The sequence below is a fragment of the Pongo pygmaeus genome, chromosome 15, assembly GCF_028885625.2.
Source record: "Pongo pygmaeus isolate AG05252 chromosome 15, NHGRI_mPonPyg2-v2.0_pri, whole genome shotgun sequence".
Lineage (NCBI taxonomy): Eukaryota > Metazoa > Chordata > Mammalia > Primates > Hominidae > Pongo > Pongo pygmaeus.
Genome location: NC_072388.2, coordinates 173,900 through 195,717, shown reverse-complemented (window position 1 = coordinate 195,717; position 21,818 = coordinate 173,900). Strand labels below are relative to the sequence as shown.

General features: G+C 42.0%; 1 pseudogene; it reads right to left on the bottom strand.

Annotated features, from left to right (window-relative positions):
- Positions 1-293: 293 nt before the first annotated feature.
- Positions 294-2,528, bottom strand: LOC134738099 (tubulin beta-8 chain-like; annotated as a pseudogene).
- Between the last annotated feature and the right edge of the window lie 19,290 nt (positions 2,529-21,818).

Below are 21,818 nucleotides of genomic sequence, written 5' to 3'. Positions count from 1 at the left end.
CAGCCCATGCCGACCCCTCCTGGAACCACTGGAATGCTTGTTCCTGGGCACGTGATAAGCCCAGACAGCTTCAGCCTTGCAGGACAACTATGCGCATCTGGCAGCAGTAGCCAGAGGGCCCATGGAAAGTTGGCGGTGAAGCCAGATGCTGTGAAAATACATTAGGCAAAACTGCATACTACGAAAGTGCTTTAAAATGCAGCAGCAGGAGAGGTGAAGACACAAATGAACAAGTGCGTAGTGACACATGGCTGTCAGAATACAGTAAAGAATCCACACTGCTTCCCCCCTTTACCTAGAAAAGGAGAGTTCTAGGCCACCTCCTCCTCGGCAGTGGCATCCTGATATTGCTGATATTCAGACACCAGGTCGTTCATGTTGCTCTCGGCCTCGGTGAATTCCATCTCATCCATGCCCTCGCCCGTGTACCAGTGGAGGAAGGCCTTGCGCCTGAACATTGCTGTAAACTGCTCTGAGACACGCCTGAAGAGTTCCTGGATGGCTGCGTTGTTCCCAATGAAGGTGGCCGACATTTTCAGCCCCCGGGGTGGGATGTCACAGGCGGCTGTTTTTACGTTGTTGGGGAGCCAGTCAGCAAAGTAGCTGCTGTTCTTATCTTGAATGTTGAACATCTGTTCATCCACCTCCCTCATGGGCTTTGACCCCTGAAAATGAGGCCGCCGTTAGGCAGCGGCCGTGACGGAGTTCGCAGGTCGCCATCATATTCTTAGCATCAAACATCTGCCGGGTGAGCTCAGCCACGGTCAAGGCCCAGTACTGCTGGCTGCCCCGGCTGGTCAGTGGGGCGAAGCCGGGCATGAAGAAATGCAGCCGGGGAAACGGGACCATGTTCACGGCCAGCTTCCGCAGGTCGGCATGCAGTTGGCCCGGGAAGCGCAGGCACGTGGTGACCCCGCTCATGTTCGCAGACACCAGGTGGTTCAGGTCACCATAGGTGCATGTGGGCAGCTTTAGGGTCCTGGAACATATGACATACAGCGCTTCGTTATCTATGCAGAAGGTCTCATCCGCGTTTTCTATGAGCTGGTGGACTGAGAGGGTGGCGTTGTAGGGCTCCACCACGGTGTCCGACACCTTGGGCGAGGGCAGGATGCTGAATGTGTTTATGATCCTGTCTGGGTACTCCTCCCGGATCTTACTGAGCAGAAGGGTACCCATCCCAGACCCAGTCCCCCCACCCAGGGAGTGGGTCAGCTGGAAACCCTGCAGGCAGTCACAGCTCTCAGCCTCCTTTCTGACGACGTCCATCACTGACTCCATCAGCTCCGCGCCTTCTGTGTAGTGTCCCTTGGCCCAATTGTATCCAGCCCCCCTCTGACCTGTAAGACAGTACAGCCAGTCACTCGATGGCCAGGTTTACGGTCATCAGTGGTCACCACCATAATGCAAAAAGGGCCAAGTGTCACGTGTGAGGTGAAAGCACCATTCGCCCTGCAGGTGGAGCAAAAGAAACCCCCTCCCCCGGAGTTACAGGACAGCAGCTTCCCCTGTTAGGAATTAAGTCAGGCGTCAAACCTGAGATGGGCTAACAGACCTCACTGCAGGTAGAGCAAATGAAACCCCCTCCCCCGGAGTTACAGGACAGCAGCTTCCCCTTTAGGAATTAAGTCAGGAGTCAAACCTGAGAGTGGCTAACAGACCTTGCTGCAGGTAGCTCCTGCCCATTTTCAGGGAAGGCAGCAGCCAAGGCCCCAACTCAGCTCCCTGCAGGGAGTTTACATCAGTAGCTCCTCACCTTGAGGAGCCACCCGGGCCTTCCTCCCAAAGCCCGTTTAGGAGAGATGGACTGAGCGACTCGACTGGGAGGACAGGAGGATGTTCAGGGGCCCTGGCTCCACAGTTCCCACAGGATGACCTTGGGCCACTCCTAGATTTTGAGCTGCCCTGGCCCCAGCCCTCTCCCGCAGCTCATCGAAGATGAAGTTGTCTGACCTGAAGACCTGACCGAAGGGCCCTGAGTGCAGAGAGTCCATGGTGCGGGGCTCCATATCCACGAGCACAGCGCGGGGCACGTACCTGCCACCTGCGTGGGGCGGGAGCGCATCAGGAGGGGAGGGCCGCGTTCCCAGGAGGTCATCTCACCGCTGGCCTCGTTGTAGTACACGTTGATGCTCTCCAGCTGCAGGTGGCTGTCCCCGTGGTAGGTGCCAGCGAAGTCCATGGCGTGTTCATCAGAGATCACCTTCCAGAACTGCCAGAGACGGGAGGGGCCAGACAGACCAGGGCTGAGTCATGAGGGCGCCCCAGCCCCTCTCCCACCCGCACCCCCATCCCTAGGCCGCCATGTCCCTGGGGTCCACCCCGGCCGTCTCGCCAGCACCTAGTTCCACCGCGTCCCCGGCAGGGATCCCAAGGGCCGCAATGCAGGGACTCCGCCCCCGCCACTGCCAACATCTTCCCTGGCTCCCCCGGCAGGCCCGGGCTGGGCCCTCAGAGCCCCCGCTGCCAACCTTGGCGCCGAGCTGGTTCCCGCACTGCCCGGTCTGCGTGAGCACGATTTCCCTCATGGCCAAGGCGGGATCAGGGCTGTAGGAGAAAGGCGAGAAGGAGGAGCAGACGCGCAGCGACCCAGCCTGCCCTCCGCCAAAGCTTAAATAGCCCTGCGCTCACCTCCCCCAGCCTCGGATTGGGCTCCCAGAATAAGCAACAGCTTTGCTTCCACACAGGTGCACCCTCCTGTTAATCCCTTGGCGTTGAACGTCTGTTGGAAAGCTCAGGTGTCCTTGCGTGGTCCTTTCCACGTTGGAGAAAGCTGCTCAGCTGGAGAACTTCCTCACGCTTCTTTAGTAAGACTAAATTCCTAGCTGAGCTGAAACTGAATTTTCCTCCCATGTGGGAGGGGAAGACTCTTGTTTCCATATTCACAGAGTGCCTTTGCAAGTGTCCTAGATTGATGACATATTTTTGTAATGGATGCGTCCTTTCATCTATTAGGAGATCTGTGATTAGGAAAGGCCTTCCGTAGGTTAACTCAACAGACTTAATTATACGTTTTACTTTGGAGCAGTTCAAACCCGCAGTAAGCTATGGGTGTTAGAGATAGTCAGGCCTCTGATTTAGCTAGAGTCTTCTTTAGAGTAGGATTAGCCCTTTCACCTTTCCAGAGGACTGCAGTCTCCAGCAGAGTGAAGGTAATATTGGATTCTTAAAGTTGAGGATAGGTGTTGGGATACGCCTGCTGTGAAAGATGGGCCATTGTCACTTTGCAGGCTTTTAGATTACCCAAACTGAGGAGTTATTTCTTCCGGTAAACATTTTTCAGATGGGGTGGGGAATGCCTCGATCTAAGCAGTGAAGGTATCAGTAAGCATTAGCAAATATTTGAATCTCCTGCAGAAAGGCATTGGGGCACATTAGAGTTGCCAGTTCTCACCTGGATAGGTTCCTCAACTTTGGACATGTTTAACTGGAGAAGGAGAAAATTGCTGGCCGTTTGGGTCATGTCAGGCACAGAGCTCACAGTGCTGAGTCACCTGTTTTAGTGTCTTGAAAAGATTTACCCCTATAGACAAATGAGACATTAACAGAAACAATCCCTTCTAGGGTGAAAAGAATCATGAAAGTGCTGAGTTATGTTCCTGTGATTGGTACTTGACATTAATAATTTATTACCATCATTCAGTCAGCCAGAGGGGCCCTGGAATGAAATGCAATCCCTGGCCCATTTTTGTTCTTCTTCAGGGTATTCCGGCCCAGTTCTATGTATGCTGACCAGCACGCCCATAAGCTTCACTGGCCCTTTCAGTGCAGGGGCCTTGGCTGCAGCATCTACAAGGGCATTTCCTTTTACATGGTCAGCCTCTCTTTTGATGTCCACTGCAATTAATTATTGTCACTTTCTGGCAGCAAAGCAGCATTCTAACAAACTCAAAATCTGAATGATGTTGTATGGGAAAGCCCTTGGGGGTCAGGAGTCCCTACCCATTCCAAATTGCAGCATAAGCATGAAGCACTAAAAAATCATACTTGGAATCAGTGTAAATGTTAACTTTTAAATCCTTTCCAACTGCAGGGGCCTAGTAAGTTCAATTAACTCAGCTTTTTGAGCTGAGGTCGAGGCCAGCAAGGCTTGTGCCTTGATTCTCTTGTGCTGACTAATAGTAGCATATCTAGCTCTCCTGTTTTCCTGATGCATAAAACAACTTGCATCTGTTAACCACTCTTCCTCAGGATGGTCAAGTCTGGCCTGCTAGAATACATTTGTTTCATAACCTGTGACATGCTTTAGCTGTGTCCCCAGTCAAGTCTTATCTTGAATTGTAGCTCCCATAATTCCCATATATCATGGGAGGGACCCAGTGGGAGGTAATTGAATCAGGGGATGGTTCTTTCCCATGCTGTTCTCGTGACAGAGAATAAGCCTCATGAGATCTGATGGTTTATTTATTTATTTATTTTTGAGACAGTCTTGCTCTGTTGCTCAGGTTGGAGTGCATTGTCATGATCTTGGCTCACTGCAACCTCTGACTCCTGGGTTCAAGTGATTCTCCTTTCTCAGCTTCCTGAGTAGCTGGGATTACAGGTGCCCACCACCATGCCTGTTTAATTTTTGTACTTTTAGTATAGACGGGGTTTCACCATGTTGGCCAGGCTGGCCTCCATCTCCTCACCTCAGGTCATCCACTGCCTTGGTCTCCCAAAGTGCTAAGATTACAGCTGATGGTTTTATAAAGGGGAGTTTCCCTACACAAGCTCTTTTGACTGCTGCCATGTAAGAGATGTGACTTTGTTCCTCACTTGCCTTCTGCCAAGAGTGTGAGGCCTCCCCGACCATGTAGAACTGTGAGTCAATTAAACCTCTTTTCTTTATAAGTTACCCAGCCTCAGATATGTCTTTATTAGCAGCATGAGAACAGACTAATACAATGTGTATGCCAGAAAGGCTAGGAGAACCTTCAGACTCTGGCAGATAAGTAGCTGGGTTTGTGGTTTGGCAGGCTTTAAGGGTTATGTCTGGAGTGTCTAGCAATAAGGCCTGACACTTTCATAAATGTTCTCCTATTAACCACTTGCACCCTTTAGTTTCTAAGACCTTCTTCCCTTGGTGTGGGGTCAAAAACCTGTAGGTGCTGTTCTAATGTTAGTTTATTAGCTTTGCCTACTAGAAAAGTGGTAGCAGCAATAGTTCTAAGACATCAAGGCCATCCTTAGGCCACCTGGCCTATCTGCTTAGAAAATTAGGCTACTGGCCTGGGAATGTCCCCCAGTTTTGGGACAAGATTACCCAAGACCTATGACTTGATTTTTGGTCACATAAAGAAAAAATGGTTCATCCAACCTGGGGACTTCCACGGCTGCAGCAGATCCCAATTTCTCCTTGAGAGTATTGAAGGTTTGCTTGCAGATCTACTTACATTCTAGGAGCCCTAAATCTTTCCCTTCAGTGTATCATATAACGGCTTGGCTACATATCCAAATCTGGGCACCCATAAGCAACAGTACCCAGCCGTCTCCTAAAAAAGCCCACAGTCATTTGTCAGACTAGGACTCCTTAGATGACTAAAATAACTTTTTTATCTTCTAGGGATGTTGATCAGTTCCAGAGGTTAAGATAGATTCCAAATATTTAAGTCTTTGATTCAAAATCTGAGCCCTGTATGGTGATACCATATATCTGCAAGTTCCCAGGAAATTTACCAACTTAACAGTATTATTATTTGAGTCTTCTTTAGTTGGGCTAGCAATGAGGAAGTCACCTACATACTGAATAATTGTGTCCCTTTCCAATTGTAGATTTCTTAAGTTCTTAGCTAGAGCATTTTCAAATAAGTGGGGGCTATCCCAGAACCCTTCAGGGATGACTGTCCAGGTTAGTTTTGAGGCTGAATCCATATCTGGATCAGTCCATTCAAAGGCAAACATATTATGAATCTGGATGCATTGAGAGGCAGAAAAATGCATCTTTCGGATTTAAGAATGTAAACCAGCTTGCATCCATTGTGACTTGGTAAGTTTTGGGGACAATGAGGTATATGGAGACAACTGCATTTCTTAATGCTCTAAGGGTTCTGACAAATTTGTACTTGCCATTTGGCTTTTTATCTGGTAATATGCGAGTATTGTAAAGAGACTCTCATGGCCTTCATAACTCATATGACAAGAATTTGGCAATAAGGGGTTGAATTTCCCCTCATGCTTCTTGCCTTAAAATGTATTGTCACTTCTGAGGGCAGGAGAACTAGGCTGAAGTTGGATTTGAATGGGGGAGGTGTTTAGTGCATTTCCCAGAGCCTGTGTGGCCCAAACCTCAAGATTTACTTGAGACAATAACTCAGGTGGTAAATGTGACAGCTCATTCTTAACTTCTTTTTTTCCCCCTGAGGGGTCAGGAACAAAAGTAACCCTTGCGATGCTTTATGATCAGTGAAGGTGACCATGACTTGGCCTCCTGAGTCAATAAACCTCTCCCCAGTAAGAGGTCAGGCATTCAGACAGTACTAAAAGGTAGGTGAGAAGCCCAGAGGCCCTGGAGGACAACTTAGAAGATACCAAAAGCAGTTATTTTGGGCTTGTCCATCGTGAGGAGACAGGAGCCCATTGTATTGAATCTGGACAGAGTCATCTGCTCCCATACCTAATAAGAAGTTAATACTCCTACCTGCCACTTCAAGAGTCACCTGAGGCTCCTCCATCTCTCGATAGCTAATAGTCCAATGGGAGTGGCAGGAAGTATCAGGCCCTCCCACTTGCGAGTCTGCTGGGCTCTGAGGATGGCTCCCTTGGAAGCACGGTGCATTTCCTTCGGCAGTGGCCGACCTTCTTACAGAAGGCACATTGATTTATATCCACGGCACAGTGGCCCAGAGGCACAGACTGGGACTTTCACCTTCTCACTTCCTCTGTGAGGGCCAGGGTTAAGGGGCTGCCTCTGAAGTGGTGGAGAGCACAAGGCTGCAGCTAGAAGCTGGGCCTCTTGGCAGATTTGGTTTATTTTATGTTTTCTCTGCCCTATTCCTGTGATGGAAAACTACAAAATCCAAATCTAAAATCTGATCCATGGGAGTCTGGAAGCCAAAGGCTGCTTTTGGCAGCTTCCTGCAGATATCAGAAGCAGGCTGGTCTATAAAGTAAACTACTAGCAATGCCTGTCTCTTCTTGGAGTAAGGGTCAGTGTTAGTGTATTTTCTCAAGGTCTAAATTATCCACCCTTGTAATAAGGCTAGGTTTTCATCTTTTCCGAGTAATTTTCCAGACTTTATAAAAATTAAAAAGCTTTATCGCACTTTTTTTTATTCCTTCAAGGAGTCAAATGATCATAATTTTTTTTCTCTATATCCCACTTTCTTCCTAATTCATTTGTCTTTTCTAGATTCTAGTTCTCTTTTGGGTCTTAGTCAGGCACTGCTGTGCCTCCTACTTGATAGGTGTCATGTCCCTGGTTGCAGGCTGCCACCCTATTAGCATGTGCTCTACCACTCCCATAACACACTGCTTTTCTTTTTTTTTTTTTTTATTATACTTTAATTTTTAGGGTATATGTGCACCACGTGCAGGTTTGTTACATATGTATACATGTGCCATGTTGGTGTGCTGCACCCATTAACTCGTCATTTAGCATTATGTATATCTCCTAATGCTATCCCTTCCCCCTCCCGCCGCCCCACAACAGGCCTTGGTGCATGATGTTCCACTTCCTGTGTCCATGTGTTCTCATTGTTCAATTCTCTCCTATGAGTGAGAACATGCTGTGTTTGGTTTTTTGTCTTTGTGATAGTTTGCTGAGAATGATGGCTTCCAGCTTCATTCATGTCCCTACAAATGACATGAACTCATCATTTTTTATGGCTGCATAGTATTCCATGGTGTATACGTGCCATATTTTCTTAATCCAGTCTATCATTGATAGGCACTTGGGTTGGTTCGAAGTCTTTGCTATTGTGAATAGTGCCGCAATAAACATACGTGTGCATGTGTCTTTGTAGCAGCGTGATTTATAATCCTTTGGGTATATACCCAGTAATGGGATGGCTGGGTCAAATGGTATTTCAAGTTCTAGATCCCTGAGGAATCTCCACACTGACTTCCGCAATGGTTGAACTAGTTTACAGTCCCACCAACAGTGTAAAAGTGTTCCTATTTCTCCACATCCTCTCCAGCACTTCTTGTTTCCTGACTTTTTAATGATCACCATTCTAACTGGTGTGAGATGGCATCTCACTGTGGTTTTGATTTGCATTTCTCTGATGGCCAGTGATGATGAGCATTTTTTCATGTGTCTGTTGGCTGCATAAATGTTTTCTTTTGAGAAGTGTCTGTTCATATCCTTCCCCCACTTTTTGATGGGTTCGTTTGTTTTTTTCTGGCAAATTTGTTTCAGTTCATTGTAGATTCTGGATATTAGCCCTTTGTCAGATAAGTAGATTGCGAAAATTTTCTCCCATTCTGTAGGTTGCCTGTTCACTCTGATGGTAGTTTCTTTTGCTGTGCAGAAGCTCTTTAGTTTAATTAGATCTCATTTGTCAATTTTGGCTTTTGTTGCCATTGCTTTTCTTGTTTTAGACATGAAGTCCTTGCCCGTGCCTATGTCCTGAATGGTATTGCCTAGGTTTTCTTCTAGGGTTTTTATGGTTTTAGGTCTAACATTTAAGTCTTTAATCCATCTTGAATTAATTTTTGTATAAGGTGTAAGGAAGGGATCCAGTTTCAGCTTTCTACATATGTCTGGCCAGTTTTCCTAGCACCATTTATTAAATAGGGAATCTTTTCCCCATTTCTTGTTTTTTGTCAGGTTTGTCAAAGATCAGATAGTTGTAGATATGCAGCATTATTTCTGAGGGCTCTTTCTGTTCCATTGGTCGATACCTCTGCTTTGGTGTCAGTACCATGCTGTTTTGGTTACTGTAGCCTTGTAGTAGAGTTTGAAGTCAGGTAGCGTTATGCCTCCAGCTTTGTTCTTTTGGCTTAGGATTGACTTGGCAATGTGGGCTCTTTTTTGTTTCCATATGAACTTTAAAGTAGTTTTTTCCAATTCTGTGGAGAAACCCATCAGTAGCTTGATGGAGATGGCATTGAATCTATAAATTACCTTGGGCAGTATGGCCATTTTCACAATATTGATTCTTCCTACCCATGAGCATGGAATGTTCTTCCATTTGTTTATATCCTCTTTTATTTCTTTGAGCAGTTGTTTGTAGTTCTCCTTGAAGAGATTCTTCACATCCCTTGTAAGTTGGATTCCTAGGTATTTTATCAACCAAAAAAAGTCCAGGACCAGATGGATTCACAGCTTAATTCTACCAGAGGTACAAGGGGGAGCTGGTACCATTCCTTCTGAAACTATTCCAATGAATAGAAAAAGAGGGAATCCTCCGTAACTCATTTTATGAAGCCAGCATCTTCCTGATACCAAAGCCGGGCAGAGACACAACAAAAAATGAGAATTTTAGACCACTATCCCTGATGAACATCGATGCAAAAATCCTCAATAAAATACTGGCAAACCAAATCCAGCAGCACTCAAAAAGCTTATCCACCATGATCTAGTGGGCTTCATCCCTGGGATGCAAGGCTGGCTCAACATATGCAAATCAATAAATGTAATCCAGCATGTAAACAGAACCAAAGACAAAACCCACATGATTATCTCAATAGATGCAGAAAAGGCCTTTGACAAAATTCAACAATGCTTAATGCTAAAAACTCTCAATAAATTAGGTAGTGTCGTATCTCAAAATAATAAGAGCTGTCTATGACAAACCCACAGCCAATATCATACTGAATGGGTAAAAAGTGGAAGCATTCCCTTTGAAAACTGGCACAAGACAGGGATGCCTTCTCTCACCACTCCTATTCAACATAGTGTTGGAAGTTCTGACCAGGGCAATCATGCAGGAGAAGGAAATAAATGGTATTCAATTAGGGAAAGGGGAAGTCAAATTGTCCCTGTTTGCAGATGACATGATTGTGTATCTAGAAAACCCCATCGTCTCAGCCCAGTATCTCCTTAAGCTGATAAGCAACTTAAGCAAAGTCTCAGGATACAAAATCAATGTGCAAATATCACAAGCATTCTTATACACCAATAACAGACAAACAGAGAACAAAATCATGAGTGAACTCCCATTCACAATTGCTTCAAAGAGAATAACACACTGCTTTTCTACCTTGCAGCAGGTAAACATAAATATATGTAAATCTTGTCTGGTCAGATCACACATCAAGATTAGCCTCTTAAATTTGTCTATGTATTTTCCAGGCACCTCTGAAAACTGTTTTAGTTTTTCCTTGCATATGGCTAATTCAGACATAGAAAAGGGTACATATATCTATATAATGTCCCTATTATCATTTATCATTTCCCAGAGAGGGCAAACATTCAACTTTGCCAGCTGATAAGAGGCCCCACTGCATGTTGTTCTGGTGAAGCTCGGGTGTTCAAACAGTGGGGTATGTATGTAAGACAGGACTCGAAGGGCAGGGAGAAGATGATGACTGGACACTAGATAACCCTGGAAAACTAGATGAAATTAATAACATGTTGCACACCTCACCAGAACTATAAGGAGTCTGACTGTGTTCTTATGGAGTGCTTGGACTGGCAGGGGGAGTTCAGCCCCAGCTAAGAAAAGCCTAATATTAAGAGGCACTTGCATTAAAAGGGTAATCAATTATGTGCCATCCCTATTTTGTCTTTTCCTCCATCAAACATATAGAAGCCCATTTTAATTTTTTATCCTGACCAAGCATCAGAGAAGCCTGTATATAATGTATTTCCTCCCACTTAGTTTCTCTTCTATAAAACAAATGAAGCTGCAAAAAAAGGAGTTAGACTGAACAGGGGAAATGGGAAGGCTGTAACTTGTATATTGTAATGTATTAGTCCATTTTCACACTGCTATGACAAAACTGACAAAACTCTCTCAGGAAAAAAGTGACATGCTGGGTTTAGAAAGTAGGGTCCAGCTGCCCTATACCAGCTCATCAAAGATGACCTTATGGTTAAGAAATGAGAGAAAACTCTTAAGAAAAACTCTCATGTTCTCCAACTTGAGGCTAATTGTTTGCAGAGGGTTGTCATAAAAGAGGCTGTCACTAAACAGGCATATCTGATCTTATCATGTAGGGCTGTTAAATACCACATTTCAACTTCTAGTCATAATGATGGAGAGGTTATTGCTGATTTTTTTCTGATAATTAAGGTATAAAAATACTAGGTTCCAAGACATCTGTTTTTTTCAGTGTCACTTGGACCAGTGGCAAATTAAATAAGCAATCAGCTAGAAGTCAGACGATCACTGAGGAAAGGAAAAGCTAAACTGTTTGGGGCCTCTTTCCTGGGGCAGCCTCCAGGCTACTACAAAACAGAGGAGGTGAGCAGAAAGGTGACAAGATGCAGAGCACTCAGGTGAGGGACAGAGAGCACAAGTTGCACAGTCCAAAAAGAGAAAGTGGTAAACATCTTTTTTAGCCAAATCCATTCTTCTCAATATTCCCAAGGGCCTCTAACCCTGTGGGCTTGGCCTCTAATCTGAGTATGACTCCCCCAGGCCTCTAACTTTGGGCTGAGTCTCTCACCCTAACATTATGCCCTAGGGCCTCTCACTTAAGTAGTAGTCGATAATCATTCTTGCCCACCAGAATGGCTTCACAACTCTAAAAGATGGCCCACTTGCCAGGTGTTAGCTGATTGATTCTGTGTGGATTGTTTTCCTTGGAGTGGGGGTCTTGTCTTGGTGTCCCTTCATGGTGTTGCTGAAAGATGTTGCTGGAAAAGAGGGTCCTGATACAGACCACAAAGTAGGATTCTTAGACTTTGTGCAGGAAAAAATTTCAGGTGAGTCAGAGAGCACAGTGAAAGAAGCAAGTTTACCAGAAATGACTCCATTAGAGTTGGATATCCTCGGAAAACAAGAGCAGGAATGCATTGTCTTTTGTTAGTGTCTCTACTTATAAGTAACCATAAAGAGAAAGAGTTATAATTAAACTTGGAAGGTGCAGATGTACTCACTAAAGTTGGGGCTATTGGTTTTAACAATGATCATTAACCTGTTGACCTAAGCTAGCTCATTAATATTATCCTTACAAAAAAAATGCTGCACTCCTAGGACATTTATACATTTTTCAGGCTTAGTGGAAGATGTCTTGTATGACCACAAATATTCTGCAATTGTAATTTGTGGCCAGCTAAAAAATGTGAATATTTTCAGACCATGAGTATTAATCTTCTAGATGCCTTGTGAGTACGTAGCTACTCATATTAAGATAGAGTATTCTAGTCATGTTTATTAAACTAGAAGCTTGGTAACCATGAGCTCCTCTAACACAACAAGTCTGCTCCTCAAGGAGAAAATGTATTTCTCAGGAATTCTGTGCATTTTGTTTGATGGAATTTGGTATGTTTACCAAAATGGCAGAGAAGAGTGAAATTAGTCCTCAAAGGTTTCTCAAGATTGGATATAAAGTAAACAAAATGATTATAGGTAATATGAAAGTTGATACAGTTGATATTCAAAAGAAATTTTGTTTGAAACACAACGAGATTTTTATTTTTACCTATTTTTTATTATTATTATTTTGAGACAGAGTCTTCTCTGTTGCCCAGGCTGGAGTGTAGTGCACCATCTTGGCTCACTGAAACCTCTGCCTCCCAGGTTCAAGTGATTCTCCTGCCTCAGCTTCCCAAGTAGCTGCGATTACAGGCATGCATCAACACACCCAGCTAATTTTTGTATCTGTAGTATAGATGGGGTTTCACTCTGTTGGCTGGGCTGGTCTCAAACCCCTGACAACAAGTGATCTGCCCACCTTGGCCTCCCAAATTGCTGGGATTACAGGCATGAGCCACTGCTCCCAGCCACAGTGAGATTTTTAAATAATTCTAACTGATTTCCTGCTGTTGAGCAGGGAGCTGAGTAAATTCAACAGATCGTGGGCCTAAAGTAGGAGAAGACTGAGGACAAACTCTAGAACACATGTGATTAATTACAATTGAAACCAAATCAAATTTAATAACGCTGTACCTTTTAGTTTCAAGACGTTTCCCCTCACTTTGAAATGTGGTGTTATTCAGTGGAAAAGAACAGGGTTCCCTGCAGGGATTGATTGACTGAAAGATATAGCTCAGGATTAAAAATCCTTTTTTCCACTTATAAACTAAAAATAAATTTTGTCATAAAAGAGGCTGTCACTAAACAGGCATATCTGATCTTATCATGTAGGGTTGTTAAATACCACATTTCAACTTCTAGTCATAATGATGGAGAGGTTATTGCTATAAACTAAACTAAAAACAAATAAACTAAAAATAAATTTCTAAGCCCCTATTGACTAAATGGACCCCTCTTCTTGGATAAGGACATTCCAAAGTTAACCTGAACAGCTAGTTCAAGCCATGGGTCACACATGCCTCATTATACTCTCCTCCCTTTGGTTTTAATTTTAATATCAATTTTTAATTTATTTTTGTGGGTACATAGTTGGTGTATATATTTATGGGGGTACATGACATACTTTGATACAGGCATGCAAAGAGTAATGCATAATAAAAAATGGGGTGTCCATCCCCTCAAGCATTTATAGGTTGTGTTATAAACAATCTAATTATACTCTTTTAGTTTTTTAAAATGTATAAATTATTTTTTACTATAATCACCTTGTTATGCTATCAGATACTGTCTTATTCATTCTTTCTAACAATTTTTTGTACCCATTTCGCATCCCCACTAACCGCCTGTTCCCTCACTGCCCTTCCCAGCCTCTGGTAACCATCCTTATACTCTCCATCTCTATGACACCAATTGTTTCGAATTTTAGCACACACAAATAAGTGAGAACATGTGACATTTGTCTTTCTGTGCCTGACTTATTTCACTTAACATAAAGACTTTCAGTTCCATTTATGTTATTGCAAATGGCAGCCTCTCATTCTTTCTTATAGCTGAATAGTACTCCATTGGGTATATGCACCACATTTTCTCCATCCAGTCAGCTGTTGAGGGACATTTAAGTTCCTTCCAAATCTTGGCTATTATAAACCCTGCTGTAGCAAATATGAGAGTGCCAATATGTCTTTGATTTACCAATTTTATTTCTTTTAGACATATACTGAGCAGTTGGATTGCTGGATCATATAGTAGCTCTATTTTTAGTTATATCAGGAACATCCAAACTGTCCTTAAATGTGCTCCCAACAGCAGTGTACAGGGATTCCCTTCACTCCACATACTTACCAGCATTGGTTTTTTACTGACTTCTGCATAAAAGCCACCTTAACTGGGGTGAAATGATATCTCATTTTGGGTTTGATTTGCATTTCTATGATGATCAGTAATGTGTAGCACCATTTCATTTGCCTGTTTGACATTTGTATGTCTTCTTTTCATAAATGTCTATTTACATTTTTTGTCCACATTTACTTGGATTATTATATTTTTTATATAACTTTTTGAATTCAATATATTGCAGTGTATTATTCTGTTTCAGCACTGGTATAAAAAAATAATCAAGACTGGGTTATCTATTTATTTAGTGAGATGAAGTCTTGATCTGTTGCCCAGGCTGAAGTGCAGTGGTGCAGTCTCGGCTCACTGCAACCTCTGCCTCCTGGTTCAAGCAACTCTCTGCCTCGGCCTCCTGAGTAGCTGGGATTACAGGCACCTGCCACCATGCCTGGCTAATTTTTGTATTTTTAGTAGAGACAGGGTTTCACCATCTTGACCAGGCTGGTCTTGAACTCCTGACCTCGTGATCTACCTGCCTCGGCCTCCCAAAATGGTGAGATTACAGGCATGAACCACCGCACCTGGCAAGACTGGGTAATTTATAAAGGAAATGGGTTTAATTGACTCACAGTTCCACATGGCTCGGCAGGCCTCAGGAAACTTACACTCATGGCAGATGGGGAAGCAGGCAGCTCTTACATGACAGCAGGCGAGACAGCATGTATGTGAAGCAAAGGGGGAAGAGTCCCTTATAAAACCATCAGATCTCATGAGAACTCATTCATTATCAGAAGAACAGCATGGGGGAACCACCCCCATGATCCAATCACCTTCTACCAGGCCTCTCCCTCAAAACCTGGAGATTACAATTCAATATGAGATTTGGATGGGGACACAAACCCTAACCATATCATGCAGCTATTAATTGCTTTTCAGATGGATAATTTACAAATATTTTCTCCAATTCTGTGGATTTTCTCTTCACTTTGTTTATTGTTTCCTTCACTTTAAAACGGCTTTCTGACTTGCTGTAATCCCATTTGCCCGTGTTTGTTTTGGTTGTCTGTGCTTATGGGGCATTATTTAAGAAATTTTTGCCCAAACCAATGCCCTAAAGAGTTTCCCCAATGTTTTATTGTAAAAGTGTGATACTTTGAGGCATTAGGTTTAAGTCTTTAATTCATTTTAATTTGATTTTTGTATGTGTCAAGAAATAGGGTTCTAGTTTTATTCTTCTGCCTATGGCTTGCCAGTTTTCCCAGCCCTATTTATTACAAAAACTGTCTTATTTTTCATTGTATGTTCTTGGCACTTTTGTTGAAAATAAGTTTAGTTTAGCTGTATGAGTTTGTTTCTAAGGTCTCTATTTCGTTCCATTTGTCTTTATGTCTGTTTTTATGCTACTGTCATGCTGTTTTAATTACTATAACTTAGTAGTATAATTTAAAACCAGGTAATGGAATTCCTCCAGTTTTTTTTATATACTCAGCATAGCTTTGACTATTGTGGTGTTTTGTGACAGTTCCATATAAATTTCAGAATTTTTTTTCTATTTCTGTGAGGAATGTCTTTTTTTTTTTTTTAGATGGCATCTCACTGTGTCACCTAGGTTGGAGTGCACTGATGCGATCTCAGCTCACTGCAACCTCTGCCTCCTGGGTTCAAGCAATTATCTGCCTCAGCCTCCTGAGTAGCTGGGAAGGCACCCGCCACCACGCCCGGCAATTTTTTTTGTATTTTTAGTAGAGATGGGGTTTCACCAAGTTGGCCAGGCTGGTCTTGAACTCCTGACCTCGTGATCTACCAAACTTGGCCTCCCAAAGTGCTGGGATTACAGGCATGAGCCACTGCCCCTGGCCTGTTACTTTGACAGAGATGGCATGAAATGTATAGATTGCTTTGGATTGTATGGACATTTTAGAAAAATACTGATTCTTCCAATCTGTGAACATAAAAATATCTTTCCAATTTTGAGTCCTCTTTCATTTCTTTTATCAGTGTTTTACAGTTTTAATTGTTGAGAACTTTTATTTCTCTGGTAAATTCCCACACATTCTGTTTTATTTGTGGCTATTGCAAATAGTATTATATTTTTGAATTCTTTTTCAGTTTGTTGACTGTTGGCATATAGAAATCCTACTGATTTGTATATGTTGATTGTGTATTCTGCAAATTTACTCAAGTTATTACTTCGAATAGTTTTTTGGTGGATGTATTAGGCTATTATCACATTGCTATAAAAAATAATCAGTGACTGGTTAATTTATAAAGAAAATAGATTTAATTTGTTCATGGTTCTACAGGCTGTACAGAAAGCATAGCACTGGCTTCTGCTTCTGGGGAAGCCTCTGGCAACTGACAAGGTGAAAAATAAATCCGGTGCTTGCACATCACATGGTAAGTGCTAGGGCAGAGGGTAAGTGCTACATACTTGTAGATAACCAGCTCTCATGAAAACTTACTATTGTGGGAATGGCACCAAAGGAAATGATGCCAAACTGTTCATGGAAATCCTGCCCTCTTGATTCAATCACCTCCCCACTAGGCCCACTTCCAACATTGAGGATTACATTTCAATATAAGATTTTGGTGGGAACACACACCCAAACTGTATCATTTTGCCCCTGGCCTTTCCAAATCTCATATCCTTCTCATATTTCAAAATATAATCATGACTTTCCAATAATTCCCAAAGTCTTAACTCATTTCAGCCTTAACTTAAAAGTCAAAAGTCTCATCTAAGACAAAGCTAGTTTATTCCTCCTATAAGCCTGTAAAATAAAAAAAAAAGTTAGGCACTTTCAAGATAAAAATGGGGCAGAGGCATTGGGTAAATACTCCCATTCTAAAAGGAAGAAATCAGCCAAAAGAAAGGGGCCACAGGACCCACAAAAGTCTGAAACCCAGAAGTGAAGTTATTGAATTGTAAGGCTCCAAAATAATTATTTTTGACTCGGTGTCCCATTTCCAGGGCACACTAATGCCTTGGGAAGGTTCAACCTTGTGACTTTGCATGGTTCAGCCCCCATAGCTGCTCTCATGGGCTGGCATTGTGTGCCTCTGGCTGGTATTGTGTGTCTCTGGCTTTTCAAGGTGCAAGGTGCAAGCTGTAGCTAGATCTACCATTCTGGGGTCTGGAGGACAGTGATCCTCTCCTCACAGATCTACTTGGCCATGCCCCAGTGTGGAGCCTGCATGAAGACTGTCACCCCACATTTATTTTCTCCATTGTTTTAGTAGAGGTTCTCCATGAGGGCTCCACCCCTGCAGCATGATTCTGCCTGCACACCCTGGCTTGTTCACACATCCTTTGAAACAAAGGTGGAGGCTCCCAAGTCTCAATTCTTGCATTTTGTACACCCACAGGCCTAACACCACATGGAAGCTACCAAGGCTTATGGCTTGCACACTCTGAAGCAGTGACTGGAGTTGTAACTGGGTCAATTTGACCTACACCTGGAGCTGAAGCAGTGGCCAGGCTGCAGGGAGCCATGTTCCAAAGCTACCCAAGGCAGCAGGTCTTGAGCCTGATCCCAGAAACTATTCACTTCTTTTAGGCCTCAAGGCCTCTGATGGGGGGGCTGCCTTTTAGATTTCTAAAATGCCTTCAATTCCTCTTCCCCATTGTCTTGGCTATCAACCCTTGCTTTTTTTTAGGTTATACAAATATCTCTAACAAGTCGTTGCTCCATAGCCTGCTTGAGTTCCTGTCTTATAAAATCTTTTTATTTTTTAGCCACATGACTAGGCTGCAAAGTTTTCAAGCTTTTACACTATGCTTCCCTTGTAAGTTACAACTTATATATATATTTTTGCTAGATCATGTGAGCATAGGTTTTTAGAAGCAGCCAGGCAACATCTCAAATGCTTTGCCGCTTAGACATTTTTCCAACAGAAACTCTAAATCATCAATTTCCAAATCAAAGTTTTATATATCCCTAGGGCATGACAGAAATTCAGCCAACTACTTTGCTAAGACAACATGCATGACCTTTGTTTCGGTCCTAATTAAGTTTCTAATTTTATCTGAGACCTCCTTATCCTGGCGTTCACTGTCCAGATCACTATCAGCATTTTGGTCACAGCCATTCAACCAGTCTCTGAGAAAATCTCAACTTTCCCTCATTTTTCTGTCTTCCTCTGAATCCTACAAACTCTTCCAACCTCTGCCTGTTTACCCAATTATAAAGCTAATTTCACATTTTCAGGTATTCTTATAAGAATTTTTCACTCCTTGGTGCCAATTTTCTGTATTAAGCTATTTTTGCATCACTATAAGAGTGGGACTGGACAATTTATTTTTAAAAAAGGAGATTTAAGTGGCTCATGGTTCTACAGGCTGTATAAAAGACACAGCACTGGCATATGCTTCTGGGGAGGCCTCTGGAAGTTTCCAGTCATGGCAGAAGTTGAAGCAGAATCTTGCACATCAAAGGGCAAAAAGCCAGAGCAAAAAACAGAGGGGCAAGTTGTTACACACTTTTAAATAACCAGATCTTATAGGAACTCACTCACTGTTATGAGTATAGTACCAAATGGGATGGTGCTAAGCCATTTCTGAGTAATCCACCCCGATGGTTAAATCACCTTTCACCAGGCCCACCTCCAACATTGAGAATTACATTTAAATATGAGATTTAGGAGGGGACATACATTCAAACCCTATCAGAGGAGTCTTTATGTTTTTTCAAATATAAGATTATGTCATTGGCAAAAAAAGTTAATTTGACTTCTTTTCCAATGGGGATGCCTTTTATTGCTTTCTCTTGTCCAACTGTTCCAGATAGGACTTTCAGAATTATGTTGAATAACAGTGGTAAAAGTGGACATTCTTGTCATCTTCCAGATTTTAGAGGAAAGGCTTTTAGTTTTTCCCCACTTAGTATGATACCAGCTGTGGGTCTGTCATATATGACTTTTATTATGTTGAGGTACGTTCATTCCATACCCAGTTTTCAAAGAGCTTTTTATAATTAATGAATATTAAATTTTAGCAAATAATTTTTTAGCATAATTGAAATGATTATATGGATTTTGTCCTTTTATTTATTTATTTTTTGAGGCGAAGTCTCCCTCTGTCACACAGGCTGGAGTGCAATGGCGTGATCTCAGCTCACTGTAACCTCTCCTCCCAGGTTCAAGTGATTCTCCTTCTTCAGCCTCCCGAGTAGCTGGGATTACAGGAGCCCACCACCATGCCTGGTTAATTTTTGTATTTTCAGTAGAGATGGGGTTTTGCCATGTTGACCAGACTGGTTTCAAACTCCTGAACTCAGGTGATCTGCCCACCTCGGCTTCCCAAAGTGCTGGGATTACAGGCGTGAGCCACTCTGCCCGCCCCCTTCATTCTGTTTCTGTGATGTATCCCATTGATTGATTTGAATGTTGAACCATCCTTGCATCCCTGGGATAAATCCCACCTGGTCATTATGAATTACCTATTTATGTCTTGTTTAATTGAGTTTGCTAGGTGTTTTGCAAATTTTTGCACCAATATTCTCAGATACGGGCTTGTAGTTTGCTTTTTTAATGTGTCTTTGTCTGGTTTTGATATCAGAGTAATACTAGCCTCAAAGAATGAGTTTGGAAATGTTCTTTCCTTCTCTATTTTTGAGTCTGGTCTTACTGACTTTTTTATTAAGGCTTTAATTTTGTTAATTGTTATTGGTCTGTTCAGGTTTTAGATTTTTTCCTGGTTCAATCTTGGTAAGCTGTGTGTGTCTAAGAATTAATTTCCTCTAGATTTTCTAATTTGTTGGCATACAATTGCTGATAGTAGCCACTAATGATCTTTTGATTTTCTGAAGCATTAGTTGTAATGTCTCCTTTTCACCTCTGATTTTACTAATTTGTATCTTCTCTGTTTTTTAGTTAGCCTGTCTAAATATTTGTCAATTGTTTTACTTTTCAAAAAATCAACTTTTTGTTTCATTAATCTTTTGCATTTTCTTCATTTTATCTTTATTTACTTCCACTGTAATCTTTATTATTTTCCTCTAATTTTGGGTTTGGTTTGGCCTTTTTATTCTAGTTAGTTAAGATGTATTATTAGGTTATTTATTTGAAGCTTTTCTGTTTTTTATGTAGGCACTTACAGTTACAAATTTTCCTTTTTAATAGTACCTCTTTTACTATATTCATAGGTTTTGCTATGCTATGTTTCCATTATCATTTGTTTCAAGAAGTTTTTCTCTTTTCTTCTTAACTTTCTTATTGACCTACTAATCATTCAGGAGCCTATTGTTTAATGTCCGTGTGTGTATAGTTTCTGAAATTCTTTTTTTAATTGATTTCTAGTTTTATTCCCTGTAGTCAGAGAAAATGCTTGATATTACTTCAATTTTTTGGAATGTTTTTACACTTGTTACTTAACATATGGTCTATCCTTGAGAATAACCCATGCACTGAGGAGAATAATGTTTATTCTGCAGCTGTTGCATGAAATTTTCTGTAAATATCTATTAGGTTCATTTGTTCTATAGTGCAGATTGTCTGATGTTTCTTTGCTGATTTTCTGTCTGAAAGGTCTATCCAATGACTAAAGTGGGGTGTTGAAGTGTCCAGCCATTATTGTATTGAGGTCCCTTTCTTTAGATCTTATAATATTTGCTTCATTTGTCTAGGTGTTTTAGTGTTGGGTGCATATATATTTTCAATTATTATATCCTCTTGATGAATTTATCTCTTTATTATTATATAATGACCTTTTAATCTCTTTCTACAGTCTTACAGTCTTTTGTTGAAATCTATTTTTATCTGGTATAAGTATAGCTATTTCTGCAAAGAACTCAAACAAATTTACACGAAAAAAAACAAACAACCCCAGTGGGTGAAGGATATGAACAGACACTCCTCAAAAGAAGACATTTATACAGCCAACAGACACATGAAAAAAGGTTCATCATCACTGATCATCAGAGAAATGCAAATCAAAACCACAATGAGATACCATCTCACACCAGTTAGAATGGTGATCATTAAAAAGTCAGGAAAAAACAGGTGCTGGAGAGGATGTGGAGAAATAGGAACACTTTTACATTGTTGGTGGGACTTAAACTAGTTCAACCATTGTGGAAGACAGTGCGGCGATTCCTCAAGGATCTAGAACTAGAAATACCATTAGACCCAGCCATCCCATTACTGGGTATATACCCCAAGGATTATAAATCATGCTGCTATAAAAAAATGGAGGCTTTCTAAATAGATCTTCATTAATGTTGAAAGAATGAGGTTTTAAGTCTTGGTCTCAGCCAAAAGGAATTCCTCGCATACCTAGGAGGGATGAAACACTTGCATTGTTGCATTAGATATTCTTAGAGAGAAAGAGGACCATGTGTAATGGAAAATTGTTAGCCTTGCCTCAGGGAGACCAGGTTGATTCACTGAGAAAATTTGAATTGGTTTAGAAAGCACAGTTCTGAGTTTTCTAGGAGAAGGAGAAAAGTTAGGGTAGGGCATAAGAAGTAATGCCCACACTAAAAACTTAGAAATATCTCAAATTAAAAACCTAACATCACAATTGAAAGAATTAGAGAAGCAAGAAGAATTCAACCACAAAGCTTATAGAAGACAAGAAATAACTAAAATCAGAGTGGAATTGAAAGAAATAGAGACATGAAAAACTGTTCAAAAAATCAC